General features: G+C 36.4%; 1 protein-coding gene and 1 pseudogene across 1 annotated transcript in view; one reads left to right on the top strand and one right to left on the bottom strand.

The window, feature by feature from the left end:
* The window catches only part of RSPO2 (R-spondin 2), a 170,103-nt gene that overhangs the window by 97,543 nt on the left and 53,938 nt on the right, over positions 1–18,622 (bottom strand). The gene's annotated exons all lie outside the window — the stretch shown is intronic.
* Positions 3,341–3,738, top strand: LOC132664408 (CDKN2AIP N-terminal-like protein pseudogene; annotated as a pseudogene).

An 18,622-nucleotide genomic window follows, 5' to 3' on the forward strand; every position in this document is an offset into this window, starting at 1 on the left:
GCTTATTTTATTGACAATCTATCTTTCAGCCAACAGCAAAATCAACAAAAGGTGCCACTCAGTACTTAACTTGGATTCAAGGAAAAATGTGTTGAGAACACAAATTATTATGTTACTGGGGAGTTTATAATAGAATACAGAAACTGTGACCCTAGATATAATTGAAGACTTCAGGAATGTGTATTTTTTTTAAGTTTGAAAGGAAACAGTTTTGGATTTGCAGTCAATGTTTCTAAATTAGAATAGGGGTTAAGAGAATATTTTCAGAATAAGAATCCACTTGTATAATCCCAAAGGGGAAAAAAATGAGTGACATTCTACAGAAATCAAATTGGTTTGATAGCAAGTTCCCCAATAAATTCAAACATTTCAAGCAACATATACAACAGTATATACTCAGGAGAAAAATAATCACAAATGAAATGTGAAGGAGGTTAAAGTTTCTTAAGGTTTATGAATTTTTTTAGAGCAAAATTAACAAAAAGGAAAAGTTAAACCCAACTATTAAGATATGGGTAACATTACATGAAAGAGACAAATTTTTATTTTCTGCTTTCCTTTTTATACTTGTTAAAAATAAAGACCTTCAAAGTGAAGGAAAATCAAGTATGGCTTAGGAAAAAATTTTGAAAAATAAGATATGCAAGATGTTAATGAATTTTATGTTTATATTCATTAATTTTGAGAAGTTAGTTTTTGAAAAAATGAAACAGGAATTTAAAGAAGAGAATTTGATTTTCAGTAAACTGAACTTCAAAATCTCCAAATTCTAGATGAGGTTTTAGGACATCAGAGTTGTAAACACTTTTGGTTTAGAACAATTATTATAAACAGATATCCTGGTATTTTTAAGTCACTAAGAATAAGTCATATCAAAACTAGGTTCATTATTTTAAAAAAAAGTATCATTCCCGTTTTCTCTCCCTGTTATATATCAATATCCCTATGCACACATAGATCTATGAATAGAAGTAAAGGCATGGAAATGCACACATATAGTTTTGATAAACTATTTGAAAGTAAGGACATCACAATACTTCAGGTGAAATTTAGCATACTCCTTCTGAGAATAAGAACATTGTCTTATGTAATCACAATACCATTGCAGGACCTCAGCAATTTAACATGGGTAAAATATTACTAATATGCTGTGTATATTCACATTTCCTCAACTATTCCAAAATTGTCCTGTTTTTCCCATATATCCAGAAACCAATCAAATGTGCACTGCATTTGGTTTGTTTCCTGGGTCCTTTTAATTAGGAATACTTCATCCATTATTCTTTGTCCTTCTAGACATTGAGATCTTTTAGAGCTCAGGCCAGTTATCTTGTAGACAATCTTACAATATTGCATTTGAATGACTGTGGCCACATAATTAGATTAACCATTTTGCCCTCATTAATACAATAATTTTATTAAGGCAGGGATCATCACCATCCTAACACCATTAGGTGAAAGTTTATTGGGAAAAAATATTGCCTAGGAGATTACTTATTAATTCCAAAGGGGGAAGTATGCCTTTATTTCACAAGCAGACCAGAGTATACCTCATTAAAACTTACCACATTCAGGCCAGGGACCAAACACTGCCCACAACAGACAAGGAAAGCCGCTACAGACAAGTGGCCTGAAGGGTAGAGTGGCCAGGACAAAAGAGCAGAGTGTACACAGCATACATTGCAGATACTCCTCAAATGCTAGACCCTGGGAACAGGGGACACTACACTGCGGGTCCTAAAGAACCTCTTCTTCAGAAGACCATTACCCTCAAGACCAGGAGACATAGCTGATTTTCCTAACACAGGAACAGACACTCAGATAAAATAAGAGAGAAATTTGTCCCAAATGAAAGATTAGGACAAGGCCATAGCCGGAGACCTAAGTGAAACAGAAATATGTAACATGCTTGATAGAGAATTTAAAGTAATTGTCATAAAGATACTCAGTGGACTTAAGAGAAGATTAGAAGACATGAGTGAGACCCTTAACACAAATAAGGAATAACACAGAGATAAAGGGATCAATCTATAAAATGAGAACCAGGCATAATGGAATGAACAGCAGGCTGGAAGGAGCAAAAAAACAAATTAATAACCTAGAAGACAGAGTAATGAAGCTAAGCAAGGAGAAGAAAAAAAAGGCAAAACAAGAAGAGACTTAGGGAACTCAGTGACTCCAACTAATGTAATAACATTTGCATTATAGGAGCTGGAGAAGGGAGAGAAAAGGGGGCAAAAAATTTATTTGAAGAAATAATAGCTGAAAACTTTTCCTAATCTAGGGAAGGAAACAAATATCCAGATCCAGGAGACACAGAGAACGCCCAACAAAATCAACAAAACCAGATCCACATCAAGATATATTATAATTAAAATGGCAAAATATAGTAATAAAGACAAAATATTAAAAACAGCAGGCAGGACAAAAGAAGATAATTATGTACATGGGAAATTCCATAAGGCTATCAGGGGATTTTTCAGCAGAAACTTTCTAACCCAGAACGGAGTGGCATGATACATATAAAGTGCTGAATAGGAAATAGGTGCAGCAAAGAATATTCTATACAGTAAAGCTATCATTCAGGATAGAAGGAGAGATAAAGAGTTTCTCAAACAAAAGCTAAAAGAGTTCATGAGCACTAAACCAACCTTACATGAAATGTCAAAGGAGACTCTGAATGGAAAGGAAAAGACAATAAAAGTAAGCAAAGTGGGAAGCACAAAAGCAGTAAAAATAAGTAGATCTCTAAAAATCAGTCAAGGGATTCACAAAATTAAAGGATGTAAGGGTATGACACCATAAACCTAAAATGTGGAGTGGAAAGAAGTAAAGAATGGGTTCAAACTTGAGCGACCATCAACTTAATCTAGACTGCAACATGCAGGTGTTATATACAAGCCTAATGATAACCACAAATCAAAAAACAATGATATGCAAAAAATGAAGAGAAAGGAATCCAAATACATCACTAAAGAAAGCCCACAGAGAAGAGAACAAGAAACAGAGAAGAACTACAAAAACAATCATGAAACAAGAAACAAAATGGCAATAAATACATACCTATTAATAACTACTTTGAATGTAAATGGACTAAACGCTCCAATCGAAAGACAAAAGATGATAGAATGAGTAAAAATACAAGACCCATCTATATGCTGCCTATAAGATACTTATTTTAGACCTGAAGACACCTGCAGATTGAAAGTGAGGGGATGGAGAAACCTCCATCATGCAAATAGGAGTGAAAAGAAAGCCAGGGTAGCAATACTTAATATCAGACAAAGGAGACCTTAAAACAAAGACTGTAGGGGTACAGGCTTCAGTGGCAGAGGGCTCCATGTTGGGTAGTGAGGTGGCTGCTGTGGTGGAAGAGCTGGTTTTGGGGGTGTGGCAGGCAGCCAACTAAGAACAGTTCTACTACCACTCGAAGAGTGAGAAGAAATTGAAGGTTCACATGGAATTCATCCTGTGCCATTTGCCTGACTACTGCGACTCACCCAATGGCGGTGGCTGCTTGGCCCAGCTTCTGTCCCTCTCCGTGGTGTAAGGCCAACAACCTCTTTCTGGGTTGCAGTTACAACAAAGACCTTTTAGACAAAGTGATGGAAATGGCTGCTGGATTTGAAGTGGAAGACCTGCCACAGTTTACTACCAGAAGTGAATTAATGAAAAAGCATCAAAGCTAAGGCAAAAGATTCATCACATTTTCAATATCAGCAACAGGCTTAGGAAGGAGGCTGGGATGAATGTGACACTGACCACAGCAGCTCTCTTAAGATTCCTGATATTTCCAACATGTAGGAAAGAGACAGTTGGAATGACAGTCTTGTCTAGATTGGAATTTTAAAAGGTCTTGTGCTTCCAGTAGCCATCATTCTAAAAGTGTGCACGGATATTTATGTATTTGTAAATCATGTACTTTTTTATTTTCACTTTTTGAATGTCAAACTTTGTTAAAATTCCTATTTTTTATGGTGATATAATAATTGCGGGTAATGAATTTTACAATGTGGAGTTCCCCCCCCCCCAAAAAAAAAACAAAAAAAAAAAAACAAAAAAAATTTTAAATGTTTTATTATTTATTTTTGAGAGTGAGAGAGACAGAGCACAATCAGGGGAGGGGTAGAGGGAGAGGGAGAGGGAAACACAGAATCTGAAGTTGGCTCCAGGCTCTGAGCTGTTAGCACAGAGCCCAACGCAGGGCTCGAACTCAAGAATCGTGAGATCATGACCTGAGCCAAAGTTGGACGCTTAACCAAATGAGCCACCCAGGCACCCCAACATTTGCTATGACATGACTGGAGCTGGAGAATACAATTCTAAGCGAAATAAGTCAAAGACAGACAAATACCACATGATTTCACTCACATGTAGAATATAAGCAACAGAAAAAAAAGATGATAAAGGGAAAAAAAGAGAAACAAGCCAAGAAACAAGCTCTTAACTGTAGAAAACAAACTGATGGCTACCAGAGGGGAGGTGGGTAGGGGATGGGTAAAATAGGCAAAATAACTTTGTACTCGTTTTGATGAGCACTGGGTGGTTCATGGAATAGTTGAATCACTATACTGTACACCTGCAACTAATATAACACTGTATGTAACTATAGTGGTATTTAATTTTAAAAAAAGAAAAAAAAAGACACAAAAATGTTAACATAGTTAATGCAAAGAGGTAAAATGAATCAATCTTCTTTATACTCTGCAGTACTTCATAAATGTCTTGCAATGAACATACTTTTTTAATAGGAACAATGCCATTTTGAAAATAAAAGGTAACAGCAATTATTCTGCCTTAAAATGCTTTAAAAATTATTTAAAGAATAATTTGGTTTTTAAAAATAATTTTGGTACCAAATTACAATGGACCCCTTCTCTTCATTTCTTAGGTTTTACTTTTAGTTATCCAGAGTTTCACATATGGAATGCAGAAAAAACAAATCCTTCATTTACACCAATGATTTACATCAAAGAACAAAGGAGGACACATGCCCTTTCAACAACATGCACTGAATGCGCATGCTCAGCCATGAAGAGGAACTAATTGGACAGGGAAGAGTTACTGTCTCTTTAAAAGACACATAAAATCCTAATTTGCTTAAAATACACACAGGAACCCAAAGGCCTTAATAGCCTTAATTATGATTTCCTCCAAGTAGAACATTTGTAAGCCTTAGATCCCTTTACCAAGTTTATTGCCAATAATTAGGCAAAATACACAGAACTGAAAGTGTGTGCATGTGTGTGTGCTTAAGTTTAATAGAATCAAGAAACATTTGTGTCATTTGGTCACAATTTTCAATACAGAATGCAAATAGAAAAGGAAGAGAGACGGAAGAATTCACAATAGGCAAAAAAAAAAAAAAAAAAAAGTATTTCTAGATTAGCTCAACATCTAAATAGAGCATTTGGATCTTGTCCATTCAAATTATTTAAGTATTCCTTAAACTTTCCAAAAACATATTTTGAGAGACAGCTGAGACCAAGATTGGTTTTGAAAACTGCAGAGCTATATGAGCAAGTAACACTTGAAAGCCTTGTTTGCAAAATGTGGTTCTCAGCCCTGTAGCAGCAGCATCACCTGGAGGCAGAATCTCAGGCCTCACTCCACACCTGGTGAACTGAAATCATTTTAAAACACGGTCCCTGGTTGATTCTGCACATTGCTTTAAGGCATTCAGATCAAGGTTCTGAATGTAATACCCCCCTCCTCCCACCAAAAAAAGTATTAAGGAAAATAAATCTCTGTACCTGAAAACACTAAAATTATCTTTGTGCACCCCTACACATAGATTAAAATTGATTCAAAGGGGAATCTTATAGATATGTCTATCAGGAAAGCCAAAAGTCAAAAATGAAGTAGAATCTATTTTATTCTCTCAATCTTAAACTGCAAATTGAAAATGTGTTGATGTGCAAGAGAAAGGGTAGAAGATGTATTTCCCAGGGTTATTAGTTGATCATATTCAATCTACAGTATGGGAAATTACTAGGTCATAAAGTACAATCATAGTCAAGTACAGGCTACATAGTAAAAAGATCTTCCAAAGAATTGAAAAATAAACTTTAGGAGTACACTAAATAATGGAGAACAAACAAAAATTAGGCAGTTTAAAGTTAAGGTTTTCAAGTTTTCATTCATTGAAATTTACCACTCTCATATTAGAATTTACCCTAAATTTACAACCCACACAGATCTGGCACTGATCAGAGTCTAATGGGTCTTGCCACATTGGATCAGAATCATGATCCTTCCTGTCCAGGATTCTGATGATGGCACCAGGGGACATGCTGTGGGGAGAATGGCTGTTCTTTGATGTCAACCTCAAAGGTTAGGAGTGTACCCAAAACATCCTAGTTCCCTGTAATAACCCATTATGAATCTGTAATCCACAAATTTAGTTAAATCATTTTTGAGGTTATTTATATTTTCCACCCCTACTTCCTCTTAGAGTAATCAGTTCCATAAGTTTATAACTAGTTGGGTAAGGTGATATTTTATAGTGCCACTGCTCACCCCATCTTGGAATAAAGTAGTGTTCTTACCATCGATACTATTCATATCTGTGCCATCAAAAAAACATGGCCATATCTCTTCCCAACACTTGTGTCTATAGATTCCTATTGTTCTTCTTTACTCCCCATGGATAGGTACTATGTATATTGACCTTTTTATAATCTTTCTTGTATCTTCTCCAATTTCATGATAGATCTTTGGTAGGGATTATCAGTCCATAACAAGGAATGGGTATGCTATTCATTTGTTTAAAGATAAGAGAATGCTCTCTACCTAATTTCAAAAGTCATTTCCTGATTATTTAAAACTTCAAAATTCTCAGGGATCTTGTAAACCCTCAATACTAATAACTTCAATATAAACTAGAAACTTCATATCCCACACTTATTCACCTTTTTTTGTTTGTTTTTTGTTTTTTTTTTGCCTTTATCCTTATATTTTTCCGCCACTGTGAACATAAATTCATCTGCCTGTTCCTATTGTCTGTATGCTCAGGTAAGCTCAAGAGCTTGCCCTAAGTTTTTCCCATTGGCTTGGCCTTCTACTACCTGGTAGAGATCAATGTTGATAGCCAAAAATAGAATCTGTATATGCTTATAAATTAGTAAGCTAATTTAAAACTACACTGCTCAATCTTTAGTATGCCCAGTTTGTTACATATTTCCTTTGTAGAAAAATGCCCCATTACACCTGTGATTCCTAGGCCTAAATTAGTTTGTGAACCCTAATAGAAGCCTAAGTACCCTCTTCAATTATATGGTAACAGTGGGTTTTTAGACATAAAATTACATCACTCTTTTCTGATATACATACATATTTAAATTCTTCAGTGTGACTAATAACTGAGCATGATTAGTCTTAGAAAAAAGAAAACATTATTCTCCCCAGCAGATTACTTAGATGTCTGTAGCACTATTTCACATTCTAAAAATAAAAAACCAAGTGACATCATCCATGAGTGTATTACAAGGACTACCTTGAGAAATTTTTTACTCTCTACAATCTGAACCCATGTGGTAAAGTAACAAGAACTTCAATCACAAAGATTTTCCCCTTGACCACACTTGTCAGGCTCCTGTTCCTCTTCTTTTTGAGTAGGCCTTGACCTTGGACATGACCTTGCTGGGCCTGCATAGGCCAATAGTGGCAAGAATCCTGCTAAGTGAGTTTAGAGAGAATCCTCAATTCTTGACGTCTGATCACATTCCTCATCCTCCACCCTTAATATCTGATCACTTTGGCCTACCTTTATCAATAATCCTTTAAGTTAGCAAGAATATCGCCCTACCCTCAGTATTTCCTTTTACTAAGTTTGTCCCCATGACCCTCTCCCCACCCTAATCCTTGACTGTAAATCTCCATTTCTTTCCTGGTTGTATTCAGAATTGCACCCAGTTCTATACCAAAGTCTCTTTTCTTCAGTTGCAGTGATTCCTGAATACAATCTGCTTTTACAACTATAACTATTGTCCAGCTCTAGTTCTCTTTGACAACCACAAACCAACTGTCAGCATCCATAAAACTTTTGAAGGTGAGGCTACAGAAAAAAGGAAATGTACTCTTCTAGAGAAGCACATTCTCCTAACTTCCACCACCCACTTGGGTGCAGGAGAAGAACTGGAGAGGAAATTAAGAGAGTTAGAAGGGAAGGTCCATCCTGAGGCTGAAATCTGAGAGTTAGGAGATGACTAAAGAAGATCTCCAAGAAGTGTCCAAAAACATCTAGAAGTGTCATCTATAGAGCAGGATAAAGATATTTTCTGACAGGTAGATCTCAAAAATATATATCCTTTGTACTCTTTCTAAGTTACTGAAGAATATGCTCCACAGAGAATTAAAAATTAAAAAAAAAAAAAAGATGGATGGAATCCAGGAAACAAGGCATCCAACACAAGTTAGAGACAAAAGGAATCCCCAAGATGATGGTGAAGGAAAATGGCAGGATGAGATCTATGAAGGAGGCGGTAGGGCAATCAGTCCAGATTGCAGGAGATCAAACTCTGCAAGAAGTTTCTTCCAAAGGTTACAATTAATAAAACAATTATCTTCTCACACTCTAGGAAGAAATTTAGGAAGACCAAAGAAAGTTTATAGTTGAATTAAGGATGTCTGTATAGAATAGAAACCATCTCCAGAGAAAACAAGTAACACAGGGTAGGAAATGCAAAAATATATATGCACTATGTAACTCAGCTGTGCTTGCATGGTTATAGGAATAGAAACACAAGGTATTCATCCTTCCAAAACTATCCTCTAACTCTACTGGGAGGATGGGGAGGGGTAGCATACTTGTGTACAGTGAGGAAGGAACGTAGTGAGAGTAGGCTAAATCCTTATCTCCCACAGGGGAAACTGAATACATAATGCTTGAAACTAAAAAGTAGAGGAAGAGTAATAAAAGCATATTATAAAGAGTTATGAACATAAATACCCAAGATTCTAGAAGAGTTCAAAGTATGGAATGACTAAGTCATGGGGATAAAGGTACAGTATAGGAATATAGACAATGGTATTGTAATAGGGTTGCAGAGTGACAGATAGTAGCTATACTTATGGTGAGCACAGTGTAACAGGTCACGCTGTCGAATCAAATCACGATCTTCCACATGTGAAACTAACATAACATTATGTGTCAACTATACTTTAATAAAAAATTAAAAGAGTTGAAAGTACTTGGGGAAAAGGAGGCAGGAGGGCATTGGGACAAGGACAGTTTTTCAAAAGAAGCCTGGTCGAATTATTGGACTCCAAACCGTATCTTGTGTATAATTTTGATTAAAAACAAAATATTAAGACAAAAAAATCTGCTTATTCTTATATTTGTAATGAATGATTTATCCATACTTAGGAAATTCTATTTTATATAATGAAGTTAGAAGAAATTTCAAACTAACGATTCCATTACACAGCATTTACAAATTTAGAGAGAAATATGTAGCCGAATGTTAAAATACTACAATGTAAGTCCAGATATTTTCTAATTGCTACCAATTATAAAAGTAACAAAAAAGCCTTTAGAATCTGAGGGCTAATTCTAAAGTATCTTGCTTCATTCAGCAATTGAAGAAAACTTCATTTTTTTGACGTAGAGGAAAACAAAATATAATTTGCTATAATGTTTGTATTTACTGCATTGTGGATAAAGTTATAGCCTGAATTCATACTTGTATTTTCTTAATAAAAGGGGACTTCACTTACACTTCACTTCAATATTAGCAGAAAACGAGAGTCTCAAGACCAACACACAGTTCAGCCTTATTTCATGATGAGACTCTTTTGGGGTGGTAAATGAGCTCTTTTATTTTCCTTGAGGGGGAAATGAGGGCATCAGCCTTCTAAGTTACTGTGATGCATTTTTTAAGTTTATGAGAGAGAGCTCGTGCACAAGTAGGGTAAGGGCAGAGAGAGAATCCCAAGCAGGCCCCTCGCTCTCAGGGCAATGCCCCACATAGGGCTCCACCACACCAACCAGGAGATCATGACCTGAGCTGAAATCAAGAATTGGACTCGTAACCAACAGAGCCACCCAAACACCCCTGTCATGATACATTCTTATATCAAATATTGAGTTTACAAGGAAAGAATGCCTATATTAACGATACATGGCATTTGTTATAAATCCTTCTCACACTGTGGCATATTAACCAATATTTCCCAAATTTCCCTTAGGTCAACATTAGAGACCTCAAGCGGCCAACCAGATTAACTAGGACCACATCAAACAAAACCAGGCCACACAGAAGTACTTTCCTACACAAGAGACAAAACAATACATGTATGATTTCAACAGTTTCTCAAGCTGTTCCAGTGTTGGCTGAAACTTATAACTTTCCAGACTTCGCAAAAATACGGATATTATCCAGGCCTGAGGAGTTTCATATTCAGTAAGAATTAAATCTCTTTGTTCCTCTTTGCCAAGACGTCTCAAAGTCTTAAATGAGAATGGGAAAGGGGGTAGGGAAATGATAGAAAATCCAGATAAAGCATTAAAAATAAATTCATGTATCACCAAATGTGAAGATTTTTTTCCCGTAAAACATGAAGAATCTAAAACCACCAGCACCCTGAATTTCATGCCTTCACGATCGATTAGAGAACTTGGCTTTTATATTTAACAATTCCTACTTTAAAAAAACAGACTTCATGCCAGCCCAAGAATTGCACATCTTAATGCATATATGTTTAAAATAGTTTTGAAAACTGATGTATGGTGGTATATACACTTAAATAAGTGTAGCCAATGCAATATAGATTATTTTAAATATAAATACAAGAGAAGGATCAACTTAATACAAGATTTATTATTTCTGGTCAGTGAACCTCATAGTCACTAATATTTTCAAGCCTAACAAAAGGAATACAACTCACAATGTTATAGTGAGCTACCTGGCACTGAGTCTTGTTACTAATAAAATACTACCCTTCCCAACTTTTATTTTTATTGGATCTTCTGCAAAGCTGACCCACACTCCATGGTAGCCTTTTCCTTTTGTGGGCTTCCCCAACCTTTGGGTCTGAGCCACACTGGAGTCACATGGTCATGTGCTACTGTTAAACTTCCCTTTGAGAGTTTCTATTTTTCACACTGTTCATTCAAATCAAGCTGGTGAGAAAGACCACAAGCACCTCCTTTTATTAACTTTTTTGTTATTCTCTGTGATAATGACAATATCAGTCTTAGGAAGTGCTAAAGCACTTGCCAATGGAGTGCATGTTAAGGATATGACAGCCACATTGTTTTTTCCTTGCAAATATAGTAATCCCCTATTGGTATGTAATGTTCTTCTCAAGATGTTCTTTAAAAGAATAGATTTCGGTGCCTTTTAGTACTAGTGATAGGAAGACTAATAGGTAACTTAACCTTACCAGGTGTCAGACATTACTCGTTGCCTACCATTCTTTCAGGACCCCACTTTTCTTCAAGGAGGCAATAGGAGGCATTGATTGCATGGCACTCCAGGCAAGGGACAAGGGTTTATGCCTGCTGGGGCTCTCTCTCATTTTTTATAAGAAACCAATAACTTTTCCAGAAGCTAGTTGCCAACACCTAAAATCTTCACTCTCCAATGTCCCCTTCAGTCTCTCTCCCGCATTTTTATGACCATATTTCTCACTGCAGAACTTGGGCTTTCCACACGTCTACACACTTTCATGCTTCCAACTCTCCCTTCCATCTGATCTTTCCTTTAACTACGCTTCAAGAGGGATTTAAGAATTCAATATAAGTATTACCACTTCCATTGTTTAAAAGTTCACTATAGTCTCCATTACTCCAAAACCAAGCCCACCCAGTCTTATCTCCAAGCTAGATTTCATCCCTCCACAAAACACCAGCCCTAAATTCTTGGGCTTCTGTTTTCACTCTTCACCATTATCCCTAGAATACCTCACCCCTATTTGACCTTATTTTTCTAGTTACTTAATATGCCTAATTCAAGGCTCTTATATGGCTCTATTTCATTTATTTAGTCATTCAACAATTATGATGTCTGTAGTATATAGAACATAAGGAATAATGATAAGTAAATGACACCGTTTCCTAACTTAAAAAGGAATATGCAATCCCCTCCAGGAAGCTGCCTCTGATATTCTTTAACCACTTTGAAGGGTTAAAGGGTCACTGTAATATGCCCCTGAGACATGCTAGAGTATCTTCTATTACTATATTTGTTACATTATGATGAAACTACCCAGCTGTCGGTCTCTCCCAGTAGAAGAAAAGTTCTTCAAAGGCAAATATCACCTCCTGTATATTTTGATGTGCCCAGAGTCTACCTCAGTGCTTCACATCTAGTATAGATGTTTGCTATTAGTTCAGAATATATTGCTAAAACGCAGCACCTTTCAACTAACAAGCTGTAACATACATAGCTTTTACTTGGCTTGTTAGAAAATAAGGCTCCTAGTTTCCAGGAGCAAACAGTCTAATTTAACAAGATATGTATTCCAGATAAGCCAAATTTAGTGCAACATTAAATAATAAAGGGAAAAATCACTAAAGTTTTGTCTCAATCATTTTAAACAATTTTATGACAATGTTTTATATATTTGAAAGGCTAATCAATTGTATCTCTTTGCCAAACAAATCATTAACCAATGTACTGAGACAGTCTGACTCACTGAGATATGTAAATAAACTTTTTCTCCCCAAACCTGCCCCTTCTGCTATCCTGAGTTTTCACTTTCTAGTCAAGTATCAGCTCTCTAGGTATTGAACATAGTCCATAAATGAAAGTCAGTCAAAATTTATTATAGTTCTTTCAGATATGAAGCCGAGTTCTTTTTACTTTAAAACATCAAATTGAATTGAATGCAAAGTCATTCCTCCCCTCCCCACACATAAGCAGGAAAAATCTAATTCTGCAACAGCTTGGAGTACACAGAGTTTGGATCCATTAAGTCCTCTTTTTCTCCTCAGAGAAAAGAGCTATATCTTCCACTTAAAGGGCAGGGTTCTAGCCCTTTCCCTGGTTGGCCTTAATGGCCTTGGGAAGAAAAGTGATGACTTCATCACTATTATCAAAAAGCACTCTGTTGTGGAGGGGTTAATACCCATGCCAACTTCCCTTCGCTTGGGTGCTCCCTTTACAGATCACACCACATTTTCCAGCTAACACTGCATTCACACTGTATCCTCCAGTCCAAGAGTTAGCCAGCCCCATCCTTACCATGTACAAAGGTTCTGTCAAGACCATAGCCCCTAACCTCACCCATCCTGTAATCCAACACACAGGTTCTGTCTCCAGCGCCTTCTAGAGGAAGTTCCATCTCTATCTCCTTTCTCTCCTTTAGGCAGCACACAGGGAAAGCAGCTGTGTACCACCTAAGCAGATTTCCCACACCGGCAGGAAAAGGCTCTCCCCTTTCTGTCCATAGCAACTCAATTTCAAAGTGGTTTTCTTCAAGTTCCCACCTTGGCCTTTGGGGAGAAGAAACACTTCATCTTCATTCCCAAGCTCCCAAATGTGTATGACAGTTTGTGTGTGCAAGGATGTAAACCCATACAAAGAATCAGAAATTGATATAAAATAACAGTAGTTGTGCCTAGAGAAGGGTAATGAATGGGGACATGCTTTTCATGAAGCTGTATTTGTGTATTATGAGCATAACTACAATGAGAAGCAGAGAAAGATGGAGAGAGGAAATAAGGGAGGTAGACTGACTCCTTATAATGAAATGACTCCATCATCAAGTTATCAGAGGCTTAGCACTCATATTACTGTTTAGTAATTTACTCTTCAGAAATAGTGAGAAGAGATTCTCTTCAACATTAGTGCAGAGGAACAAAATTATATCACTTTAATCAAATGCAGAAAATTCAGAATAGAAAAAAAAAAAATCCTAGTACTTAAGCATCCCTGAGGAACACACCACATTGCCCCCAGAGCCCATTCTAAAAACGAAGCTTAGAAAACACCAGCTTCTAGTTAAAGTCAATCAACCCACAAACAACAGAGTCTTTGTCAAGGAAACCTGAGTTCAAGTGCATGAGGATCAGATAAAACACAACACATGGCATCTGAACTAAAATGATATGCTTTGATTTTAGATTAAAAGTTAAGAAACCAGCAGAATGCAAACACTTAAGAGAAAGGATGTACAAATAAAATTAAGATTGGCTTCCTCTTAGGTGGTGACAGTTGAACAGAAAAGTGGCAATATTAAAGGTGTCGCAGAGCAGTCCTATAAATATTTTTTATCTGTAAATCCACAATATATGTGGTTCCATTTAATAGGACATTGTGTTACAGCCACAGATAGTAGATATTCATAACTAAGTGTTTAGAAAATGCATTGTTTAGGAGACTATCGATATTTTAAAAAACTTTTAATTTGGAAAGGCACATGGCCCTGCAAGTGGTCTTTAAGGCCTGTATCCTATACAGGGAGGAGGAAGTGGTCGATGGAAGGAGTTATGTAGGACTGTGTCTCAATTACGGCTGTAAAACCAGTTACCCAAATTCTTTTAGAACTTCTCGTTAGAAGCTACTCAGATTACCCAAGATAATAAAAAGCCAGGAAGCATAGGGCTCTTTTGACCACACATTAAACATGAATTAAGTTACTGAAATTTCATGGTGGATAGCCCCAATATGATATGTTGCTGTGTTTAAAGGTAGGAGAATTTAACGATTTTATACACTGAGGATACTTCTGAAGAAAACAAGTTGACACATACTTAACTCCAAAATTCTCTCCAAACTTGGAGAAAACTTGGATTAAGTTGCTTCAATAAAATAAAAATTATATTAATCTGAAGACATGCACAGGGTTATTCTTTGCATCAGTTTTTTCCTGTGCAACATTCTTCTCGAGGTTAGAAAGAGACTTCAAAATATGGAAAGAGAGAATACTAGAATGAATCCTGCAGTGTTGGATTAGAATTGGAAGCCATGACATAATGAAGTCATTATTTTTAACATGTACATATATGTATATGAATACATGTGTGTATACACAAATATACATGTATATAGTTCCTAGTTTTGTTTGCTTAGAAGCAATCTAAACCCCGATACACAGGAAAGTAAATGAATAAATTATGATATATCCACACAAGGTACAATGCAGCCATAAAAAATAATGAGGAAGGGGCGCCTGGGTGGCTTAGTCGGTTAAGCATCCGACTTCGACTCAGGTCACGATCTCACGGTCCGTGGGTTCGAGCCCCGCATCGGGCTCTGGGCTGATGGCTCAGAGCCTGGAGCCTGCTTCCAATTCTGTGTCTCCCTCTCTCTCTGCCCCTCCCCCGTTCATGCTCTGTCTCTCTCAGTCTCAAAAATAAAAATAAAAATAAAAAGTTAAAAAATAATGAGGAAGATCTGTAAATGGATAGGATTTCCAGGATATATGGTTAGGTTAAAAAAAAAACACAATAAAAAAATCTAATGTATGTTACTGTTGATAGCTGGGTAAAAATGGGAAATAAGATGAATAAACCTGAAACTTGTCAGATTGGTTACCTGTAGTCAGCAAGTGAAATGGAGTGGAAACAGGATAGAAAGGATAGGGTGTACCAAGTACATACACCTCTTTTGTATTGATCTGACCTTCAGAATCATGGGAATATTTGACATCCTTAAAAAATGAAAACAACAAGGATAGGGAAGAGGAAACCACCCCCCATTACCCTCCCCCACAAAAATAACAAAACCAGAAACAAACCAATCTAACTGATATTCAAATGAATAATAGAACCATACTGAGGTGAGAGGGGAACTCAAGTAATTTTTGAACACAGTATTTTTACTACATATCCTTAAGCTAAAGACAAAGAGAACTCTACATCAATACTGAGTCTCAGTACACTTGTTTTGCATTTTATGTATTTTAGCATTTCTAAAAGTATCTTATTTTAGAATTGAGCAAATAGGTAAATATCCTGTGGATGACAAGTTTCTCAAGGTTAGAAAAGAGACTTAAAAATATAGAAAGAGAGAACACTAGAATGAACCTTGCAATGTTGGATTAGATTTGGAAGTCATGACAGCATGAAGTCATTTTTAATATGTACATATATGTATATGAATACTTGTGTGTATACACAAACACACATGCATATATTTCCCAGTTTTGTTTGCTTAGAAAATCTATCAGTAATGACATCCCAACAGCAATGAGCATAACTGGCATCCAGATTTTGTTTTCTAAACACCATTCTCAACTCAAAGGAGCGAGGTCTCCTTGGAGAAATGACTAATACAAAGACTGGATCAGAGACAGAACAAAGTCAGCCTGAGATATCTTGTGCCAGAAAGTAAAGAAGCCTTCAAAGAATGATGGGAACACGTCAAAAAGACCACAAGAGCTCAGAGTGGCCCAATCTGGGACAATTTGAACAGAATAAATAACAGTAAGAGATCATAATCCACAGAACGATAAACCATGAATCTGTACTGCTGCAAATGAATAAATGGAGAAAAGAAAGTTCTTCTTTGCAGAATTCCAACTAATGAATATAGAATAAATGAGGAATTTCCTACTTGGAAATCACTGTAGTAATAATCATTTCAAGCACTAGAAAAAGCTACTGAGTAAATGTACCATTAAAAAAAAACATTTTAGGGGCCCCATGGGGTGGCCCAGTTGGTTGAGTGACCAAGTCTTAATTTCTGCTTAGGTCATGATCGTAAGGTCATGGAACCAAGCCCTGCTTTGAGCTCCATGCTGAGCAGGGGGCCTGCTTAAGATTCTCTCTCTCTATCAAAAAGAAAAAAAAAAAAAGAAAAAAATTCTCTCTACCCCTCCCTCTGCCCTTCTCCCACTCCGGCTTGCTCTAAAAAACATTTTGTATAGTAAGCAAAGTATTTCCCACAAGATATTTAATGTCAAAATGAAATGCAGTAACTTTAAGACAAGTTACTTTATTCTTCTCTAAGTTTGAGACCCAGAGAGAGAGCCAGCACTCACCAGCAGGGGAGGGGAACCATGAGATCTGAGCCAAAATCAGGAGTCAGATACTTAACTGACTGAGCCACCCAGGTGCCCTTACAAACAAGATACTTTAAATAATCAAAAGTAATATCACCAGAAATGGAACATATCATGTGCTTCCTGATATAATACACTGGTGCAAAAAAATTTTCTGTCATATCTCTAACAAAAATACAGACCTTCTGGGGCACCTGGGTGGCTCAGTTGGTTGAGTGTCCGACTTAGGCTCAAGTCCTGATCTCCCGGTTTGTGGGTTTGTGGGTTCGTGCCCCGCGTCCAGGCTCTGTGCTGACAGCTCAGAGCCTGGAGCCTGCTTCAGATTCTGTCTCCCTCTCTCTCTGCTCCTCCCCCACTCATACTCGGTCTCTCAAAAAATAAACATTGAAAAATTAAAAAAAAAAAAAGCTGAACTTCAGTCTAATCACGAGGAAACATTAGACAAATTCAAAAAGAGGAATATTATATGGACTGACCAGCCAGTAAAAAGGTCAAGAACATGAAAGATAGGCTGTAATAGTGGTCCAGATTAAAGACGAATAAAGAAACACGAAAATTCAAACAAGGTAGGATTCCAGATTAGAATTGAAACATTTTTTTTCCCCTCTTACTACATAACACATTAGTAGGGCAACTGGGAAAATTGGGATAAGCCCTAAGGACCACAAAACAGTATTGTATCAGTGTTTTCTTTTTTTAATAAATGTGGTTATAAATTAGAAGGTTTTTGTTTTTAGGAAGTAAACACTGATGTTTTTAAGGAGGTCTCCAACTTACTCAAAATTTCAGGAAAAAAATAGATAATGTTGAAGTTTTGTAAAATATTGACATTTGAGGCATCTAAGTTAAAGGTATTATTCTTTGTACAATTTTTTTTATAACTTGGTTTTTTTAATTTTTTTAAATTTACATCCAAATTAGTTAGCATATAGTGCAACAATGATTGCAGAAGTAGATTCCTTAGTGCCCCTTACCCATTTAGCCCATCCCCCCTCCCACAACCCCTCCCATAACCCTCAGTTTGTTCTCCATATTTAGGATTCTCTTCTGTTTTGTCCCCCTCCCTGTTTTTATATTATTTTTGTTTCCCTTCCCTAATGTTAATCTGTTTTGTCTCTTAAAATTTTACTCCAACTTTTCTAGAAGTCTGAAATTATTTCAAAATAAAAATATAACAAGTTTAAAAAGAAGCAATAACCAACTGATCCTATTAGTAATTACCCATAAAAACTATAGTGATTAATACAAAGTAGTTTTGTGAAGCTGTCAGTTTTTCCAAAGAACCAAATTTCTATGTTACTGCTATATTTCATAGAGCTTTGAAGTAAACCACGAAAACCTGATAGTTCTTATATAATAACACTTATTATTTAAGAGACCAATATGCTCAAACATATTACATGTTCTTCTCAATTCTCTCTGAGAAATCTGATTATTTAATGAATAGTTACTCAATGAAAGACATTGTCTAGATGCTTAAACAGATAACATCTACATCTGGTTCATCCAGTTTGTTCAATGCCAACAACAAACCACCATGCAGACTTTACCCAGTAGACTTTGCCGAATAAGTCACCCATTTTGTCAATCAGAGAGGATTCCCAACATGCAAGCAGAACATTCAATACAGTCAAGGTAATGAAAACCACTGTTGAATAATAATTTTTAAAAA

The sequence above is a fragment of the Panthera onca genome, chromosome F2 (genome assembly GCF_046562875.1).
Source record: "Panthera onca isolate mPanOnc1 chromosome F2, mPanOnc1 haplotype 2, whole genome shotgun sequence".
NCBI classification, from domain to species: Eukaryota; Metazoa; Chordata; class Mammalia; order Carnivora; family Felidae; genus Panthera; species Panthera onca.